The sequence below is a fragment of the Podarcis erhardii genome, assembly GCF_964252035.2.
Source record: "Podarcis erhardii genome assembly, chromosome: 8".
Taxonomy (NCBI): domain Eukaryota; kingdom Metazoa; phylum Chordata; class Lepidosauria; order Squamata; family Lacertidae; genus Podarcis; species Podarcis erhardii.
Window position 1 is genome coordinate 79,331,265 of NC_138499.1, and position 20,863 is coordinate 79,352,127.

At 45.1% G+C, this 20,863-nt stretch overlaps 1 long non-coding RNA gene across 6 annotated transcripts in view; it reads left to right on the plus strand.

Moving 5' to 3' along the window:
- LOC309348123 overlaps positions 1-20,863 on the plus strand; it is a 60,981-nt gene that overhangs the window by 11,721 nt on the left and 28,397 nt on the right. Inside the window, exons 1-2 of one of the 6 annotated variants that reach the window (XR_014159193.1) lie at positions 2,914-2,970; positions 6,726-6,889. The exons of 3 other annotated variants lie outside the window; for them this stretch is intronic. This is a non-coding gene — a long non-coding RNA (uncharacterized lncRNA). Of the gene's footprint in view, positions 1-2,908; positions 2,971-6,725; positions 6,890-20,863 lie in introns of those variants that run through there. 2 more of the 6 variants (XR_014159191.1, XR_014159192.1) reach the window with 2 other exon arrangements.

The following is a 20,863-nucleotide window of genomic DNA, read 5'->3' on the forward strand; positions in this document are numbered from 1 at the left end:
GGAGAGAAGATGAGTCAGGGCTGGCCACGCCTCCATCGGAGAGTGAGGGAACGGAGGGGAAGTCAGGTCCAGCTACCCCCCCCGAGGGGGGAAGCAGTGACAGGAGCAGTGAAACAGTCAGAAGGAAGGTTGCTGGCTGGGCGCGCGTGCCAAGTTCAAATGTACAGGCGTGCGGGACAGCAGAAAACCCGGATTGGGAACCAGGTCCTAAAGCCCGCCGGAGGCAGGGGGAAGACTCAGGGGACTCAGCGTCAGAAGAGTCCAGAAAGGGTAAGACCCCAGCGGACAGGAGGACCCAGAGGAGGAAAGAGCAAAGGAAGAGGTGGAGCAAGGCTAGAGTCTTAAACTGGTGTCTGGGGGGAGGAGATTCAGACGGAGCTTCAGCGGTCTAGAGTTGAGGTGTAGAGCTGCGCGCCGCGGCTTTGAAATCGAAACTGAACTTCAATAAAGACTTTTGTATATAACAAGAACTGGCGTTGGTCCTTTGTGAGCTGGGACCTTGGGCAGCTCTGACAGTACCTAATTCTGTCACATGTGCAGGCCACACCTAGGTTTATGAGAGGTGTGTTTGTATTTGAAGGCAGAAATGATGCTGTCAGGGGTTCAGGGAGAGAGGCGCAGATGAGGGAGGAGACAGAGAGCGAGGGGGAAGGATTCCAGGGTGACGAGGAAGAGGACGACAATGACCCAAGATTGTCCATGAGTCCGTCCAGTGAATCGGAGGACTCCCAAAAGGGAGCCCCTCTAGTCAGGCCAAGGGGAGCTAGAGGGGGGAGCAGTCAGGAGCAAGGGAACGAAGGGGGAACCCCCAGTGGGAGTTGGAGATCGGGACTGGCTGCTCCGCCGGAATGGAGTGAAGGGGGTGGAGTGACCAGTGTGTCAGGAGGAGCAGAACAGGAAGCAGAGAGGGGAAGGAGATCGGGGCAAGACGTCCTGACGGAAGGGGCGGAAAGTAGTACCGAGAGCAGTGTAACTGTCGAAGGGAAGGTCAGGAGCAACGTACGCGCGCCAAGTTCAAAATGGGAGGCGCGCGGAAGTGAAGAGAGCCCTGTGGAGGAGCCTGGTCCCAAAGCGCGAAGGAGGGGGGAGCAGGCGTCAGAGGATTCAGCCTCTGGGGAGTCCCGAAGGGAGAGAACACAGGGGGGCAGAAAGACCCTGCGGAAAAGGAAAGAGAGGAAGAGGTGGACCAGTACAAGCCTCTTAAACTGGTGTAGAGGCGGGACTGACTCAGAGGGGACTTCAGCGGTCTAAGCGTAACAGACGTGGAGTCACGGAGCTCGGATGTAAAGCTAAGAATGTTCTTCAATAAAAGCTTTTGTACATAAGCCAGACTGGACTTTGGTCTCTTGTGAGCTGGGACCACGGGTGACTCTGACAGATGCAAACAGAAATAAGTTGGTACTTGCGATGCAATAGGTACACAGAATTATCTGCTGTGTATTTAGCATCAAAACAATAACAAGAGAAAACCTCATGGTGCCATTAGAGTTCTCTGTGTCGCCTCTAAGAGGGTTAATTATGAGAAGAGTGCTTGTAAGTCTAGTACTTACAAACACTCACCCACTAATTTAGTGACTGGGGTTTTTTGCACACAATTTCTTTGCTTTTGAGATTTCATGAATTTGCATGCCATTTGCTGTTTGCTGAAGTAAACAGCAGCCTATTTAAGAAGAACAGCTGAAGAGTTTGCGTATTCTTGAAATATGCCTGATACAGAGTCCCCTTTTTACAATGGGTAAGCCATTTCATGCAAACAGACCTTATGTTTTAGGTCAGTTTGAACAAAATTCACCTCTGCCTTTAACTCAGTAGGTGTCAGGATGCTGTCAACAGCACCTGGCTGGTTGCCCAGGAAAGTATAAAAGCAAATTTTCTTACAGTCCTTTATTCAGGGGCAGAGCTACCTGCCCTGGCACCCTGAGCGGTGTGGGGGCAGGGCTAGCTGGCCCGCAGGGGCGGGGCTAGCTGCCCACATGGCGAGCGTCCTTAGCTGTCCACTGCCTGTGTGATGACCATGGGCGGGGGCTGTTTGCCGCCCTCACGGAGAACTTCCCTACCCGTTTGTTGCCTGCGTGGCGAGTGTCGGGGGGCACCGTTAACTGCCCATGGCAGCATCATCCCTACCGGCCCACCACCCACACAGCAAGTGTCCAGGAGCGCCACCCGCGCAACGAGAGGAGGGTGGTGTGGCAATGTCACCCGCCCTCACAGCTGACACCCGCTGTGGACCGCACCCCCCACACCCACCTTCCTCCGCCAGTGCCTTTATTATTTAAGACTTTACAGAGAGAGGGTATAGAACCCAGATAATGACATTGTCCCGAGTGAATCTCCACCAGCCCCATCTCTCCCACTTCCTCATTCGGCGTCATCATCACCTCCTCTACGGGTGCTGCTATGTGCCCTCTGTCTTTGAGCTCTTTGCTCTCCTACTTTTAAGGATCGCCAGGTTCTGGGGTCTGGAGGGTCTGGAATGCTTTCTAATGACAATGTGTCAGCCAGCTGCTGCTCTGGCTCTGCTCCTCCTCTTCCATTATTCCCCAACTTCCCCCCTCATCTGCCTCTGAGCTGTGTCCTCCCGCAAACCCCTGTTGTAAACCTCCGGATGGGGAGGCAGTCTCCACCATTCCTCCTCTATCCAGTTCCTGACAATTAGTTTTCTTTAACAGTGGAAGCAGGTTTTCAGATTATACGCAGCTCTTCTTCAGGCTATGATTATGAGAGCAAAAAATAAACATCCAATAGTCTAGATAGAAACAACTGGGTAGTCAGGATGATGGTTACTTGGTTGCAGAAGTTTACTTGCCATTGCTATTGGCCTGGAGATAGTCTAGGAGGTTGAATGCAAACATGCCATTCTGATGTCATGTGTGATGTCACAAAGGGGATCTGCTTTAAGTCTTGGTAAAGCCAGAGACAGTTAACAGTCAGACTGCATCTCAGCCCTGTCAAGATGGAACTCCATAATAGGTGATGAATAGTTTTATTTGAGGGATGTATTAACTTTTACTATTGGGAAAAAGTTTTAGATTCATTTGCCAGCTTGTGCCCCATCAAGTTGAGGCCAATAGATATACATTCACAGCCCTGTACCCATCAAATAAACAACTATATGTGTGACTTTGGGACTGATTCATACAACCACATTTCCTTTATCCACTCTATAGCAGCTTTTTCTCTGTATTTGAAAAAATAACAAAGGAGAAGATAAGGAACCAGGAATAAGATTTAGATGAGGATGGTGAGGATCTAAGCTTTACAAGTGAGGGGGCTAGGAAGATGGCTTTGTGGTCCAGCATAGGAATGATGGGTGCTTCATATTATTGAATTCCTGTTCCACAAAGAAGGAATCTTTGAACTCTTTGCTCTCCTACTTTTAAGGCTCGCCGGATGCTGGGACATGGAGGGTCTGGAATGCTTTCCCTGGTCCTGAATGGGGTAACTGTGCCCAGTGTGGGTGGCTTCCAAAAAATATTGAAAATACATTAAAATGTCGCACATTAAAAACTTCCCTAAACAGGGATGCCTTCGGATGTCTTCTAAATGTCAGGTAGTTGTTTGTCTCTTTGACACCTGATGGGAGGGCGTTCCACAGGGCGGGCGCCACCACCGAGAAGGCCCTCTGCCTGGTTCCCTGTAACCTCATGTCTCACAGGGAGGGAACCGTCAGAAGGCTCTCGGAGCTGGACCTCAGTGTCCAGGGAGAATGATGGGGGTGGAGACCCTCATTCAGGTATACTGGACCGAGGCCGTTTAGGGCTTTAAAGGTCAGTGGCAACACTTTGAATTGTGCTTGGAAACGTACTGGGAGACAATGTAGGTCTTTCAAGACCGGTGTTATGTGGTCTCGGTGTCCGCTCCCAGTCACCAGTCTAACTGCCGCATTCTGGATTAGTTGTAGTTTCCGAGTCACCTTCAAAGGTAGCCCCACATAGAGCGCATTGCAGTAGTCCAAGTGGGAGATAACTAGAGCATGCACCACCCTGGCAAAAGAGTCTGCGGGCAGGTAGGGTCTCAGCCTGTGTACTAGATGGAGCTGGTAGACAGCTGCCCTGGATACAGAATTGACCTGCGCCTCCATGGACAGCTTTTACCTGTTCCGTTTCTTACAGCATAAAGTCTCTGATTCCTTAGTGTGGCGAGCACACAGGGTCCCAGATGTTTCACCATCTAGATCCCTGTGCCACCACTTTATTTCCCGCTGCCGCCACCCAGGCCCTACCTGGTACAATACTGAGTCCAGTCAGGGTTAAATTGGAACAAAAACTTTTGTTTATTTATTGCAGTTTAACAAGCATGTGGTTTCATAAACGGTATCGGTCAATTACATTCATGGGGTGCCTATCCAGACCTATAACTGCCGCTACCTGCTCTCATTCACTAAACCACCTCTCAGATATTTACCTGTCTACCTAGCCCTAACTATTCCTGACTCAGCTTATTTTGCTACACTAACTCAACCTACCCACAAACTCTAGCCCAATTCACTCCCACTCCAACCAACCACCCAACTCCCAATGAACTCCTCCCAGAGCTAGTTTTATAGTCCCTCTGACTCCACCCCCTCGGTCCTGATTGGGTAACCTGTTTAACTATTTCACCTCCAGCACTCTCATATGTTAACGTCACACTTAGTTCCTTTATTCCTTGACATGGGCTCCCACCCTCCTCGCATCCTCTCTTGAAAACGCTCAAGCATTCTACACAATGACTCCCATATGGTGGCATTTTTAGGAGCCCCTAGGATACCAAAACAGAAGCACCACTCTGGACAGAAGGGGACTTGAGTCAGACAGAATCTATAAGACCACCCCCACTTTTGACTTTTGTATGATCTTTATCAGAAGCCATCAACTTGAAGAGCAGCATGTGTGTTTGAAGAAAGAAGTGCGCAATAATTTCATCTGCAGGCCAAAGCACGAAGTGTTCTTAGGAAGACATTTGAAAATGTAAATGTCAGGAGATGAATAATTAGATGGAACATACTGAAGGCTTTTTCTGTGGATTAATGCTATAGTATTGCGGCTGATCTTGTTTCAAAATATAGCCGGTATTGTAAGTCCATCAAGCTGTAATTAAACAATGAACTAGAGAATACCAGAGTATTATTTAACTATTGTTCACTCTGCTCCATTAAAAAAGTCACTTGCTTAAAATCATGAGTCGTTGCAACATAAAACACAATCCCAGTAAAGAGAGATAAAATGATAGAAAGAATCCCAACCTGATACAGTCAAAAAGGAAAAACAAGAGCTCAAATCTAAATTCACATGGGGCAAATGGTCTGCAATCATGGCTGTCATATTTCCTTACATGATTTAAACTTGCTTTATAAATAGCAATTTTTCAGAAATAAATAACTATAGCTTAGAAAAAACTCCTGGTAAAGAAATCCAAGCCATGTGGTTCTTGCAGAAAGAGAATGTATTTAACTTTTTAAAGCAAGTGCATGTAACATTGCCTTATGTAATATTTGTTTGTCTTTGCTAGCTAACACTTGACATATTTTTTTCCAAATTAATCCCTAGGCATAATTCTGGACAGGATAATGGAAATAAGTCTTTCTCTTGGGGATTTATGTAATAGACAGGGCTATAAAAGCAATCTGCAACATCTTCCGCACACTGTCGAGCTCAGACACACAGACATTTCTTAAAAGAATTTTTAAAAATCCATTTTCCCTCCCAATAACTGGAAAGTATAGTTTGAAAGTGTTGAGCACTATGGCCATTCCTTGTAGCACAAAATGCTGAATCATTAAAATACGAATCCATACCATGGTTAGGTTTTACGAACCCACACCACTAAGCTTTCCCGAATTAAGCAGGACATCAAGTATTCACAAAGCGTGTTCTCCTTCATGGAGAGCACGTGTTGCGGTGGGGGCCGCCAGGACACTCCGAAGTTGGGGGGGCGGGCTAATTGATCATTGGCCACTGATGCGATTGGGGCTTCCCTTGTTGTTGGGAAGAAGTTAATGTTGCCATTTATTGATTGACAGCCAGAAATAGTAAAACTCCTTGCACGAGGCTAGGGCTTCCTCTTTTCGCCCGTGCATTGGATTGCCCATCCCTCCCTCCCTAGAATAGGGTTGTTTGCTTTGACCTTGCTATGCCTGTCATGGGGTCGTCTGCCTTGAAGCGGGGGCCTGGTAGGAATTTTGTCCATCTGGCTGATTGGCTGGGGCCATTTGGTTTTTGCCTACTCTGTAGCAAATCGTCACAACTTGTAAGGTTCACGGTTAGGCATTGGTTTATGGTTTGGTTGGTTGAGGGGCATGGATTGGCTGTGCCTGCCCCTCTAATGCTGCTGCTGCAAGGGATTCCGTTAAAGGAATTGGGAGCTAACTATTGCTTGTCCACTCTGACAAGGGGGCTCGGGCCATAGCAATGAGCTCCTGGTTGCATTTGGGGTGAGGGCAGGTTCCCTGCTCCGCGTAACCCCCAAGTGTATTCCCCCATTCTGACTTTCGCATCGTGCGGAATGTCAGTCTGTCCCCCATGGTGGGGGCAGATAGTCGCAACCAATGCCTACGCAACCACTCACAAATTTGTATTTTAATAAAGTTGTGGCCAAAATTATGCCAAAAATCTTAAACAAAAATTTCTGTGTGATGTGTGAGTTATTGGGGTGGACCTGGGGACCTCGACACGCAAAAGCTGCCCCAGCTTCTATTCGATGTCTGTGATGTCCTGCTTTCACCACCTCGCCTCTGCCTTCTCTAGGACAGCCAGGGTGGCTTCTGCCATAGGCTCTACTGCACACATGTAGATACAGATGTACCACTTCCAGCAGCTGTAGCAAGGCTGAGTAAGCCATAAGAACAGGCCATGAGAAGGAAGAGTAGGCTGCTAGAAGCCCCAGGACTAGTTGCAGAGAGCGAGCAAAGGTAAGGCCACGGAGATGCAACGAGGTCGAGGGTATGTTCTTTCATATGTAGTGGACCTGTAAAAGGGTAAAAGAGTATTGGGAAATAATGTATAATGAAATGAAAAAATGTTTAAAAGCACTTGAATTATACTCGGAGTTGAGTGTGGCTTTCATGCTCTTTATTCAGCTCATAGTAGCGAGGAATGTGAGTTCCCCCAAAATATCTGCTTTATATACATTATTTACATAATGGGCTGCACGTGATTGGCTAATTCTGGGATTCTCCCATAGGCCAATCAGGTTGCGGATTCATTTCCACCTGGAGGTGGATTGGGTGGCTCCTGCGGACCAATCCTACTGCTGCATTGTTCTAGAACCAATCAGATGCAGCATTATGAATCCTATTATTCTAAGACCAATCCGACTGCTGCATTTTGGATCCTATTATTCTAGTACCAATCAGACTGTTGCATTTTGGATCCTATTCAACTCAGTACATAACAGCACTTTCCCAAAAACAACAACCCAGAGTCCTTTTCATTGGGGATAATTCAGATGGAAATATCCAGGGGTCAAAAAATGTTATTTATGTATGCTGCATTCTGAATCCTATTATTCTAAGACCAATCCGACTGCTGCATTTTGGATCCTATTATTCCAGGACCAATCAGACTGTTGCATTTTGGATTCCATTCAACTCAGTACACAACAGCACTTTCCCAAAAACAACAACCCAGAGTCCTTTTCGTTGGGGATAATTCAGATGGAAATATCCAGGGGTCAAAAAAGGTTATTTATGTATGCCACTACAGTGGCCCGTGTTTTGTCAGACCCAAACTGGAAAACGAGCAAGGTCCCAACCAAAGAAGAATGGCAACTTAAGCTGACAGTATATGCACAGCTTGCGGATCTAACATATAGAATAAGAGGACAAGAAGAACATTCATTTAAAGATTGGAAAATGTTTATTGACTATATGGGGGAAAATTGTGTACACTTGAAAACATTGGCAGCATTCAGATAAATTCAACAGTATAAATAAGTTTTGATGGAAGTAATAATGGAATACTGAATGGTTTAGCTTATATATTTATGCTCTGTAAAATGAATCATGGAAAGAGAAGAAGGAAAGTCATTGATATTTTAAGGTTGTATAAATGAATATTCTAAATTGTAAAACAGAAAATGTAATAAAAAATTTTCGCGCGCGCGAAAAGAGTCCATGGATTGGCGGGTAGGAGAAAAAGCAAGTTCAGTCAGGGCGGGCGAGAAAAGAGTCCATGGATTGTGTGGGGGTGTATGATAGCTAAACTACTGTTTTCAGGATTCTGGGGGTAGTAGTGAAATATGCTTTAAATGTGTGGTGTGTACTCCATTTCAGTTGCCCTCAGGTTGTCAGGTGACCCCATCTGCTTGCCTTCCACTGTTGTTTTGCACATGCAGTTACTGGTAGCTGTTACTGGTAACATTTGCTTCATTGGTTGTGGGTGGCGCTGCGGTCTAAACCACTGAGCCTCTTGGGCTTGCCGATTAGGAAGGCCTGTGGTTCGAATCCCTGTGACGGGGTGAGCTCCTGTTGCTCTGTCCCAGCTCCTGCCAACCTAGCAGTTCGAAAGCACACCAGTGCAAGTAGATAAATAGGTACCACTGCGGTGGGAAGGTAAACGGCGTTTCTGTGTGCTCTGGTTTTCGTGACGGTGTCCTGTTGCGCCAGAAGCGGTTTAGTCCTGCTGGCCACATGACCCGGAAAGCTGTCTGTGGACAAACACCAACTCCCTCAGCCTGAAAGCGATATGAGCGCCGCAACCCCATAGTAGCCTTTGACAGGACTGAACCATCCAGGGGTCCTTTACCGTTTTACATCCTCACTAGCCCAAATAACAGAGATTGGCTTGAAGTGCAGCTACCTTCCATTCAATCCTCCTACTCTGTAGCTTCGGAAAGAAAGCAGACCTGAAGAACCTGGTTTCACTCACGGTTTCATAATCATGGGGTTGTGATGGTAGGGTGTGAGATTGCAGCAAGATTTCATGTTCACCAGCAGGAAGTGAGGCATCTAATCATAAGCCTGCATTTTTATCAAAGCTTCTATATATTTCAATCAAGGCTTGTATTTAAAAATGAGCTTAAAAAAAGGATTTTCAAATGTTTCATGCCAGGCAAAAGACCAGCTGCCTAAAAGAACCTTGGCAAGATGTTTTTCCTCCTAAGACAAGAAGGGCCCCATTGATTTATAGTAGAAAAACAATTCTCAAAGTCATAAAAAGGGAGAATTACATATGCTGCCCCAAGGCTGAGAAAACACCATTAGGAATGGGGAAGATAATACCAATGTGCCTCCCAGTAAAATGAGCCAGATCTTCTTTCTAAGGTTAAAAGGCCAGGAGCAATGGGGAGAAACATTTAGCTGGAAAGAGAACATTTTTGGGGGAAGTCTTTTTCTAAAGCTGTTTCTTAAACTAAGAGAGTTAAAAAAGGTTAAAATGTGTTAAATGTTGGAAAGGCAACTGGCTTGGCAGAAGAAGCAGCTTCTTCCTATTTTATTTTGAGGCTGGAGAGGAGGGGGAAAGGGGGAGGTGCAAACTGAAGAGGCGTCTTTTAAAAGCTGTGTTTTATTGAGTTCCTTCCTTTTTACTTTGAAAAGCTTTATTCTTTTAAGAGGCTACCTATGATAAATGTATGAAATATATTAGCTTAAATATATTGGCTTAAATGTAATTATGCAAAGGATTTAAGGAATGCTAGATTCTTATTTCATATGGTTGTAAGAGTTGTATTTATCCTGAAATTAAGTCAGCCACCAGCCCCCCCCCCCTGCCAGACAGAAGACGCCATCCGGGCAGTCTTGATATATGGTTGTCAGGCATTTGTTTAGAAACATTAAATGAAGGAAATCTTTCAATGTTGATGTGAAACTCAAGATCCTTGACATCTGTTGAACATAAAATGTAAGATTAAACCATTTGTTTTAGAAGGCAATAGGGCAAGAAGGGCAAGAGGTGAGCTGGTAATTAAGATTCCATGTAAGATATATTATTACTTATTTGTCATTTATATATAGCTCTTTGTCTCCCATATAAGGGCAAGGAAATGGGTGTATCTTTTGTGGGTGTATCTTTTGTGATTGGCTCTAGCAAACAGCCAATAGGAATTTCAACCAGGCTGATTGGACAGAGGCAGCCACAGGAGGAGCAAAGGGGGCTGGATTAAGGGAATATAAGTGCTGGCCAGAATGGCAGGAGGCCAGGCCAGAGCTTGGTAACCACGTACCACTGAGCCTCTTATTTATTTGTCTGACAAATAAATTACTATTTTAATTTCTCTATTGCTGCGTTGAATATTTCATTCCAGCTAAGCGTTAACCACAAGCAGGGTGCTACATTTTATGGTGCCCTGTGACTCGGATAAGTGGTCTGCTGGAACGCAGCCCCTTCGCCCTACTGGGCAGGGTACAAGAGAGAGGACAACTGCTTACCCAAAGCGCGCACTGGTAATTTTTTCCAGGGGGAACGCAGAAGACTCGTCTGTCTGATACCCTGCTCACTGGCGGCGACGGACCGGGGGAAACAGGGAACCAACCAAGGGTAAGTGCACAAAGGGATTTTTGGCCCTCCAATTAATTGGGAGGAAGAGAAGTCTTGATCAAACTTCTGCGTCTCAGTAAGGGGAAACTGAGTACGCTAGGTGGTTGGGTACATCAGATGGTGATCTGGTGTAGGGAAAGGGAAAAATTGGGAGGTAGAGTGTGGTGAAGTATCCAGCGCATTGTATGTGTGAGAAAGTACAGAGCAATCTGTAGCTGACCCGAGTGTGGAGTGGGCAGTACTTCGGTTCCTAGTAAGGCGACTTCACTAGGCAAGGAAACCCACGAAGCGCGTCTGTGAGTGACTGAGTGGATACTTCACAGGGCCATACAATGGGAGTTGGGGGTTCAAAGGGGGAAAATACACCTCTTGAGTGTATGTTAAATAATTTTAAGAAAGCCTTCTCAGGGGCATATGGAGTCAAAATGACGCCAGAGCGCTTGAGAACGTTATGTGAACTAGAATGGCCAAAACAAATTACTGGATGGCCATCCCAGGGAACCTTTGATATAAATTTAGTAAGCAAACTTTGGACTGATATCGCCAAAGAAACTGGAGGGTGCCCAGAACAATTTCCATATATAGATTCCTGGCTGAGCACATTAAATAAAAATCCTCCATGGATAAGGGAATGCAAAGTCAAACGATGCAAATTATTGGCTGTAAAAGCCGAAGCTAGGAAAGGAATCTTGCCAAATAAACTCAAACCCATTTTTGAGGGGCCAGAGGAAGAGGTGCTTCCACCTCCACCCTATGCTCCACATCGAAGGGAGCTTAATCCAAACACTCCACCAGTTGTAACCCCAAGGCAAGAAACTGGAATGAATAATGGGAGTGGAGTCACAGAGCTTGATTCCTTGATAGATTATGATAAATATCTTCAGGAGGCATTGGAGTTCTATAATAAAGCCCAAGCAGAAGTGGTTATTCCACCTGTGACTCCTAATAGACCTCCATCTACAGTCTCCTTTAGTGGAACAACTGATTGCCCACCCCAAACCCCTGTGCATCCAAGTCCCAGAGAAATATTACAGAAGTTACAGGGAGACCTTGCTCGGTCAGCAAGCAATACAGCCAGGCGTATAAAGCTGCTAAAAGAACGCCTTGCGACAGATACCATCCCCTATGATTTGAGGCCCCTAGAGCAAAGTGAAGAGAAAGATCACGTAGTAGCCCCTCTTAGAAGAGTATTTGATGCACTTGAGGAGCCTGCACTGGTTAATGGGCAACCCGGACCACGGCCACCTCGAACTTCGACCCTGCAATATATTCCATTCACAACTACAGATCTGATGAATTGGAAAACACACACCCCATCTTTTGCAGAAAAACCTCAGGCTATGATGGACTTGGTGACTTCAATAGTAAATACTCATAGCCCTACTTGGACAGATTGTCGCCAGCTCCTAAATACTCTGTTCACCACTGAGGAAAGGAGAGACATAATTGAAAAGGCACAGATATATTTGCGTGAGCAGGCCAGAGCGGGAAATATTTATAATATTGACCGTCATCTCCAAGATAACTTTCCCTTGGAAGATCCTAATTGGGATCCAAACAATGCAATTCACCTGGCCAGACTCACCACCTACCGCCAGACACTTGTGCAAGGTATCCGCAGGGCATGCCAGAAGCCCACTAATATGTCTAAAGTCTCAGAAGTAGAACAAAAACCAAATGAGAGTCCGGGAGACTTTTTAGAGAGGCTGCAAGAAGCCTATCGTATATGGACTCCTTTTGACCCTGAAGCCCCTGAAAACAGTAGAATGATTACTGCTACATTTGTGGCCCAGTGCGCTTCTGACATTCGTAAGAAAATTCAGAAATCAGAAGGATGGGAAGGGATGCTGATGAGCCAAATTATGGCCATTGCACGCCGAGTTTATCGGAATAGGGATGAGGCTGAGAAGCAAGAGAAGAAGAAGTGGCAGAAGGAAAAGATGGTAATGCTAGCCACAGCAGTGAAGCAAGACCACCGCCCCTTAAATGGAGGGCGAGGGCGAGGAAGGAATCCACCACTGGGAAGGAATCAATGTGCAAATTGCAAGAAGGAGGGTCATTGGAAGCGGGAGTGTCCTGAACCCCTGAGGTTGGAAGAAGTACGCCCAGGCCCAGGCCCAGGCTCCGGCTCCGGCCCAAGAAACCAGGGACGGGGACGGGGAATGATCCGAGATGGAAGATATCAGAGACCAGGACAGGGACGGAGTAGAGACAATTTCATTGGACTGGCAGAAGAGGATTTTACCCAAGACTAGGAACGACCGGACTCCATAAAGTTAGGCTTCCAGGAGCCCACGGTCACGATTCAATTAGGGAGCCATTTAATAGACTTTATGATTGATACTGGGGCTGAATACTCGGTACTCCCAGAACTATTGCAGAAAAAGGCATCTAAAAGTGTAGTCATTAAAAGTGCCACTGGACAGTCAGCCAAGAGGTCTTTCCTCCAACCTTTGGAATGCCAGATTGGGGGACATCGTTTAACCCATCAGTTTTTGTATATACCTGAGTGTCCAATACCTCTCTTAGGTAGAGATATGCTGTCCAAATTGCAGGCCCAAATCACTTTCACTCCTCGAGGTCCAGAAATGAAACTGCCATCAAAAGCAGCAGGAATAATTACCCTCTCAGTACCTAAGGAACAATCATGGCGCCTAATGTCAGCCTTGCAAGTCCAACCCACATTGGATACAGAATTAAACAAGCTCCTCCGAACTCTACAGGTGCCACCAGGAGTATGGGCTGAAAATAGCCCACCAGGAATGGCTAAGAATATAGCTCCAATTGTAGTAACCCTAAAACCTATGGCTACCCCTGTATCTGTAAAGCAATATCCCTTACCCCGGCGAGCAGCGGAGGGCATCCAGAAACATTTGGACCGCCTATTAAAATATGGTCTGCTTAAGCCTTGCCAATCAGAATGGAACACACCCCTTTTGCCTGTTCGAAAACCTGGGACAGATGAATACAGGCCAGTGCAGGACTTGAGGCTCGTAAACCAGGCTATCGAGACCTTGCACCCAAATGTACCAAACCCATATACCTTGCTGAGTTTGATCCCACCAGAAGCAACATTTTTTACTGTATTGGACTTGAAAGATGCATTCTTCTGTTGCCGGCTGGCACCACAGAGCCAACCTATATTTGCCTTCCAGTGGGAAGACCCTTTGACAGGAACAAAAGGCCAGCTAACCTGGACAAGATTGCCCCAAGGATTCAAAAATTCCCCAACTTTATTTGGCACTGCCTTGGCGAGGGATCTAACAAGTTACCCCTCAATACCGGGAGAAAAGGTGGTTCTGCAATATGTGGATGATCTTATACTAGCTGCAAAGGATTTTGATACCTGTAAAGAAGGGACAGAGGAACTGCTCCACTTGCTCTGGGAAGCTGGCTACCGAGTTTCCCAGAAAAAGGCACAGTTATGTTTAGAAAAGGTCAAATATTTGGGCTTTGACATCTCACACCAACAACGAGCATTGAGACCAGAGAGGAAAGAAGCTATTTGCCTTATCAAGGAACCTACCACAAGAAAACAACTTAGGGGATTCCTGGGAACAGCAGGGTTTTGTAGACTATGGATACCTGATTTCAGTAGTCTGGCCAAGCCCTTACATGAAAGCACTCGAGGTGCAGAAAAGGACCCATTCGTATGGGGACCTGAGCAGAAACAAGCCTTTTTAGTTATCAAACAGCGACTTATGGAGGCACCAGCCCTTGGATTGCCTAATTCGGAAAAACCCTTTCAGCTGTATGTACATGAACAGAATGGGATTGCAGCGGCAGTCCTGACCCAGAGATTAGGAAGTTGGAACCGTCCAGTAGCTTATTTGTCTAAACAATTGGACTCAGTAGCAAAAGGATGGCCTCCATGCCTAAGGGCAGTAGCGGCCACTGCGAGCCTTGTCAAAGAAGCTGATAAATTTACCTTTGGCCAGACGATGTATGTGAATGTACCTCATGCTGTTCTGACACTCATGGAATATAAGGGTAGTTATTGGCTAACGAACCCAAGGATGGCTAGATACCAAGGCCTATTGTGTGAAAATCCCAGGATTCATCTACGAGTAGTGAATATGCTCAATCCAGCGACTTTGCTGCCCCTACCAGAGGTAGATGATGAGGAATCACATGATTGTCTCCAAATAATGGATGAAGTTTATTCCAGTAGACCTGATCTGAAAGATGAACCATTAAAAAATCCAGATGTTGTATATTATACTGATGGTAGCAGTTACCTGCATGAAGGTGCCAGACGAGCAGGATATGCTGTGGTCACCAATGAGGAAGTTGTGGAAGCTGAAGCTTTGCCTGCTGGCACCTCAGCACAAAAGGCTGAACTTATAGGTTTAACTAGAGCTCTGCAATTGGCAGCCGGATGTAAGGCAAACATCTATACTGATTCAAAATATGCCTTCTTAACCCTGCATGCACATGGAGCTCTATGGAAAGAAAGAGGTCTAATCGGAGCCCACGGGAAGGCTTTGAAATATGGACCTGAAGTAGAAATCCTGTTAGAAGCAGTATGGGCTCCAGAACAGATTGCTGTAATGCACTGCAAAGGTCATGGACGAGGGAGGGATCCAATAACCAGAGGAAATCATGCTGCTGACAAAGCAGCCCGAGAGGCAGCCCAAAAGCCTGTGGGAGGATTTATAGCAGCCCTCATACCAGAGGTAGTTCCAGAAGAAGTTAAACCTCACTATACCCCAGAAGAGAGGAAGTGGGCTGAACAGGAAGGAGCAGTTGTGAAGGACGGTTGGATGATCCTGCCGGACAATAGGATTTATGTACCTCATCATCTAGCAGGCACAATTGTAAGAAATTATCATGAATCTACTCACCTTGGCGGTACTGCAACTAGAGAGAGTCTCAGTCGGAAGTTGTATATTATTAATCTATCACAATTAGCAACTTGCATTTCACAGAAATGTGTTCTTTGTGCTAAAAACAATCCCAGGCAGGGACCGGTACAACCTCCTGGAATTCAGCATGTGGGATACGTCCCCATGGAAAGCCTAATTGTGGACTTCACAGAGCTGGTCCCTTCTAAGGGATTCAAGTATCTCCTTGTGTTTGTAGATACTCTTACCGGATGGGTTGAAGCTTTTCCCACCCGAACTGAAAAGGCACGAGAGGTAACTAAAAGACTCCTCACTGAATTGATCCCAAGGTTTGGATTACCTAGATGCATTGGAAGTGATAATGGGCCAGCGTTCATTGATCAAGTAGTACAAGATGTATGTCGAGTCCTACAAGTAAAATGGAGACTGCATACAGCATATAGGCCTCAGAGTTCAGGGAAAACTGAAAGAATGAATCGGACTCTGAAAACCCAATTGGCAAAATTAACCCAGGAAACGGGATTGGGATGGGTAGATGTGTTACCCATAACACTGTTTCGTGTTCGGTGTGCACCCACAAAAAGACTTAAGTTGTCACCTTTTGAGCTCCTGTATGGGAGACCGCCCTCCTTTGTTCAGGATATTCCAGCTGACCTTAAACAAATAGGAGATCATGTGACACAGGAACAAGTGCAATCTCTCTCCCGTGTTTTTGTTTCTCTTAACAGGTGGGCCCTCGAGCGCACGCCGTGCAGCATTGCCGAGCCGATTCATCAGTTCCAGGCTGGCGATAGCGTATGGGTGAAAGAGTGGAAACGTGATCCACTTGCACCTAAGTGGCGTGGACCTTACACCGTCTTGCTCTCTACTCCAACAGCGGTGAAGGTAGCTGAGGTGACCCCCTGGATTCATCACTCTCGTTTGAAGAAGTCTGAAGGCAGTTGGACGTGCAAAGGTGACCCCTCTAATCCTTTAAAACTAACTCTCTCCAAAAACCCCTGTATCTAGCCCTACCGGGAACGGGCTAGGTCACGGGCAACATTTGACGACCGGCCTGCTGCAGCCACAACCTGGAAGCTGGCTGACCTGCGCACGCCTGAAGCTTGAGGAGCGTCTGAACCAGCGACTGTGAACGGAAAGATTCTCTAATACAATTGATTGACTGCCCCCCCTTGTGGAACAATTATCAGAGATATTACTCATTGGGGATCCTCGGGATATATGTTTTGGTCTTGGTGGTTCCCCATTTCTGTCACTGGGGGAATTATATTGGGGCTAATAATTATTTGCTATCACAATAAGGTAATCTTTTGTGGAAGGAATGCATATACTAGACATCAACATGATTTTATTAATCCTGATCCCTTGGGAAGGGGAAGGGTCCTTGAATCTGACCAAATTGGCTAAATATGGATTCAGCCATGACCACAATATGTGGGTAGGTTTAGCTGAAATGGTAGCTAATGTTGCAAATAGGACCAATTGCCTTGTTTGCTCTCTTGGGCCAGATGATTCAGAGGGAGGTATGCCGTTATTACCGATACCATTAGATGCTATTGGTATGGTAAGCGAAATGCCACACCAAACTGAAATACAGAATTTCCCCGGATGGAACTCAACTAAACCATTACGAGTTATACCTGTACAAGGGGAATTCTGTGTACATAAATCATCAGATGCAGCTGATTCTCCCATGATAGGCTCTTCTCATTGTCACTATACTTGGGATTATAAGAAGAATAGTCATACCTGGGCACACGGTACTACCTATCGAACTCGGAATGCCTTGCCCTGTGCACCTCCTTTTATTCATGCATGGAAAGTGGTGTGGAACATAACTGTGACAGAAGAAGGCAATCTAACATACTGCACTGTGAACTCTCTACCCCTTTTGGTATTTCGCCTTCTGTATTCCCCGTACCAAAAACCTCAGACCCGATGGTTGTGGTGGATATGTGGAGAATGGGCATACAAGAAACTCCCTTCCAAATGGAGTGGGACTTGTTTCTTGGGTTGGGTATTACCACCAATGTGGATTATGCCCACTAGTTCGGCCAGGCGAACACGAAGGAATGCTGATATTTCTCATATAGCAGGAGGAAGTACCCAAAGTTGGAGCGGTACTGATGATTGGCCGCCAGAGCGCATTATAGCCTATTATGATCCTGCCTCCTGGAATCCTGGTGAGCTCATACAAGGGGCACGGGATCCTATTTATAATCTAAACAGAATAATTCGATTGCAAGCAGTAGTGGAACTTGTAACCAATGCAACGGCCCAGAGTTTGAGACTTATTGCACAACAGTTGGATGAAAGTAGAGCCGCCATTTTGCAGCTGAAAATGGGAATGGATTATGTACTTGCCAGGCAGGGAGGCCTATGTGGAGTCTTGAATTTGACAGGGAATGCCTGTTGCTTTAACATTTCTGATAATGGTGAGGCAATCCGTGTGTTGGCCACAAAGATGGAGAATATAGCACATGTCCCAGTACAAACATGGGAAGGATGGGATATGGGATGGCTCACCAATTGGTTACCTAATGTCACAGGACTCAAAGGGATACTATTGTCTTGCTTGTTTTTCTTGACAGTAGTAGTATTGGTTTTATGTATGATGCCATGTATCATTTCATGTTTTAGAAGTACAATTAGCAAGATGGTTTCAAATGAAACTCTACCTCATATCATGGCCCTATACAGAGCTTTACCTCAGGAATATGATGAAGGTCAAGCTATCAAGGACACTTGGGATGAAGGTCCTTGAGCTTGAAAGGGGGGAATGAGGCATCTAATCATAAGCCTGCATTTTTATCAAAGCTTCTATATATTTCAATCAAGGCTTGTATTTAAAAATGAGCTTAAAAAAAGGATTTTCAAATGTTTCATGCCAGGCAAAAGACCAGCTGCCTAAAAGAACCTTGGCAAGATGTTTTTCCTCCTAAGACAAGAAGGGCCCCATTGATTTATAGTAGAAAAACAATTCTCAAAGTCATAAAAAGGGAGAATTACATATGCTGCCCCAAGGCTGAGAAAACACCATTAGGAATGGGGAAGATAATACCAATGTGCCTCCCAGTAAAATGAGCCAGATCTTCTTTCTAAGGTTAAAAGGCCAGGAGCAATGGGGAGAAACATTTAGCTGGAAAGAGAACATTTTTGGGGGAAGTCTTTTTCTAAAGCTGTTTCTTAAACTAAGAGAGTTAAAAAAGGTTAAAATGTGTTAAATGTTGGAAAGGCAACTGGCTTGGCAGAAGAAGCAGCTTCTTCCTATTTTATTTTGAGGCTGGAGAGGAGGGGGAAAGGGGGAGGTGCAAACTGAAGAGGCGTCTTTTAAAAGCTGTGTTTTATTGAGTTCCTTCCTTTTTACTTTGAAAAGCTTTATTCTTTTAAGAGGCTACCTATGATAAATGTATGAAATATATTAGCTTAAATATATTGGCTTAAATGTAATTATGCAAAGGATTTAAGGAATGCTAGATTCTTATTTCATATGGTTGTAAGAGTTGTATTTATCCTGAAATTAAGTCAGCCACCAGCCCCCCCCCCTGCCAGACAGAAGACGCCATCCGGGCAGTCTTGATATATGGTTGTCAGGCATTTGTTTAGAAACATTAAATGAAGGAAATCTTTCAATGTTGATGTGAAACTCAAGATCCTTGACATCTGTTGAACATAAAATGTAAGATTAAACCATTTGTTTTAGAAGGCAATAGGGCAAGAAGGGCAAGAGGTGAGCTGGTAATTAAGATTCCATGTAAGATATATTATTACTTATTTGTCATTTATATATAGCTCTTTGTCTCCCATATAAGGGCAAGGAAATGGGTGTATCTTTTGTGGGTGTATCTTTTGTGATTGGCTCTAGCAAACAGCCAATAGGAATTTCAACCAGGCTGATTGGACAGAGGCAGCCACAGGAGGAGCAAAGGGGGCTGGATTAAGGGAATATAAGTGCTGGCCAGAATGGCAGGAGGCCAGGCCAGAGCTTGGTAACCACGTACCACTGAGCCTCTTATTTATTTGTCTGACAAATAAATTACTATTTTAATTTCTCTATTGCTGCGTTGAATATTTCATTCCAGCTAAGCGTTAACCACAAGCAGGGTGCTACAGAAGAAATATTCCAAAATGTTGATGACGGAAGTAGAAAGCTTTAGCAGTGATAATCATCAACTTGTTTCCATCTTACTATCTGGCCTAGAATGAATATCTGGGGTAGGATCGATAACGCCATGAACTGAAGATCAGACAGACTTAAAATGGGCTCTCTAGCTTACCCTTAAAGACAATCTCCCTGTTTTTCTCTGCTTGTCCTGGCTCTCAGCATGACCACTTCTACAACCTGCCATCACTTTCTTCAACTTTATTTATTTATTAAAAACAAACAAACATGAAATACAGATGTACGTAAAATGACTAGCTAGTGTTCCTTCTGAAGTTTAATTTGGATGGTTTATTTCCTGACAGAACCCCTATGTACATTTTATAGACGTGGTGGCAATTTATTCTGAGACTGTTTCCAAATAAATGGCAAAAGTTCATCTTGGAATGCCACCAAACCTTGGAGTAAGTTACATAACATGCCTCAGCTGATCATAAAGCATAAGATTTGTTAACTCCGTATACGTACACAATATATTTATCCTGCTAAACTGTCGGTCCTCAACACAGCAAGGCAATAATTATAGCTTTCATTAAATTATGCTAGGAATCGCACAATGAATTACACAGCAGGCTACGGGGTATAAAACATCTTGGTACCACAGCAATGAACCAGGAACTAGAAGTCTTTTCATTCTGAGATCTGGCTTGCTATTGCTTTCATTTAAGGTCCTGACAATGACAGAGTCAATTAACTATCCAGTTGATCATCAAGTCACAGCAATATAATCTGCTGGGTTGTTGTTGCTGTTGTTGTTTTTAAAATGTGGTGGTGGTTGCTATATTGTACAGGTTGCAGCCTGCAGATTCACACCGATGTTGCAAAACCTTGGATGCCCTGCTCATGTATGGGAATTTTAGATTTCTGTACAGTGGTACCTCAGGTTACATACGCTTCAAGTTACATACGCTTCAGGTTACAGACTCCGCTAACCCAGAAATATTGCCTCAGGTTAAGAACTTTTCTTCATGATGAGAACAGAAATCATGCTCCGGCAGCGCAGCAGCAGCAGGAGGCCTCATTAGCTAAAGTGGTGCTTAGGGTTAAGAACAGTTTCAGGTTAAGTACGGACCTCCAGAACGAATTAAGTACTTAACCCGAGGTACCACTGTACATGCATTGGACCTAATTGTGTGTGCGCGTGCCATTTGAGCTCTGCTTCAGTCACCATGTGACGAGCAGCGTAAATTAATAATGTAGAGTTTTTAAAGAATAAAAGCTTTACTTAGTTAAAATAAACTTCTTCATAAACATGGTTCCAAACAGTTCGATTGAGATTACATACTGACTCTGTTCACAACTGAAACAGACTGACCCTAACTGACATCTTACAGAGAACACCAAGTGAAACTGGCTGCCAAGTCCCATGCTAGAGGGACTCAACAGTTAGCAGTAAGGCCTGA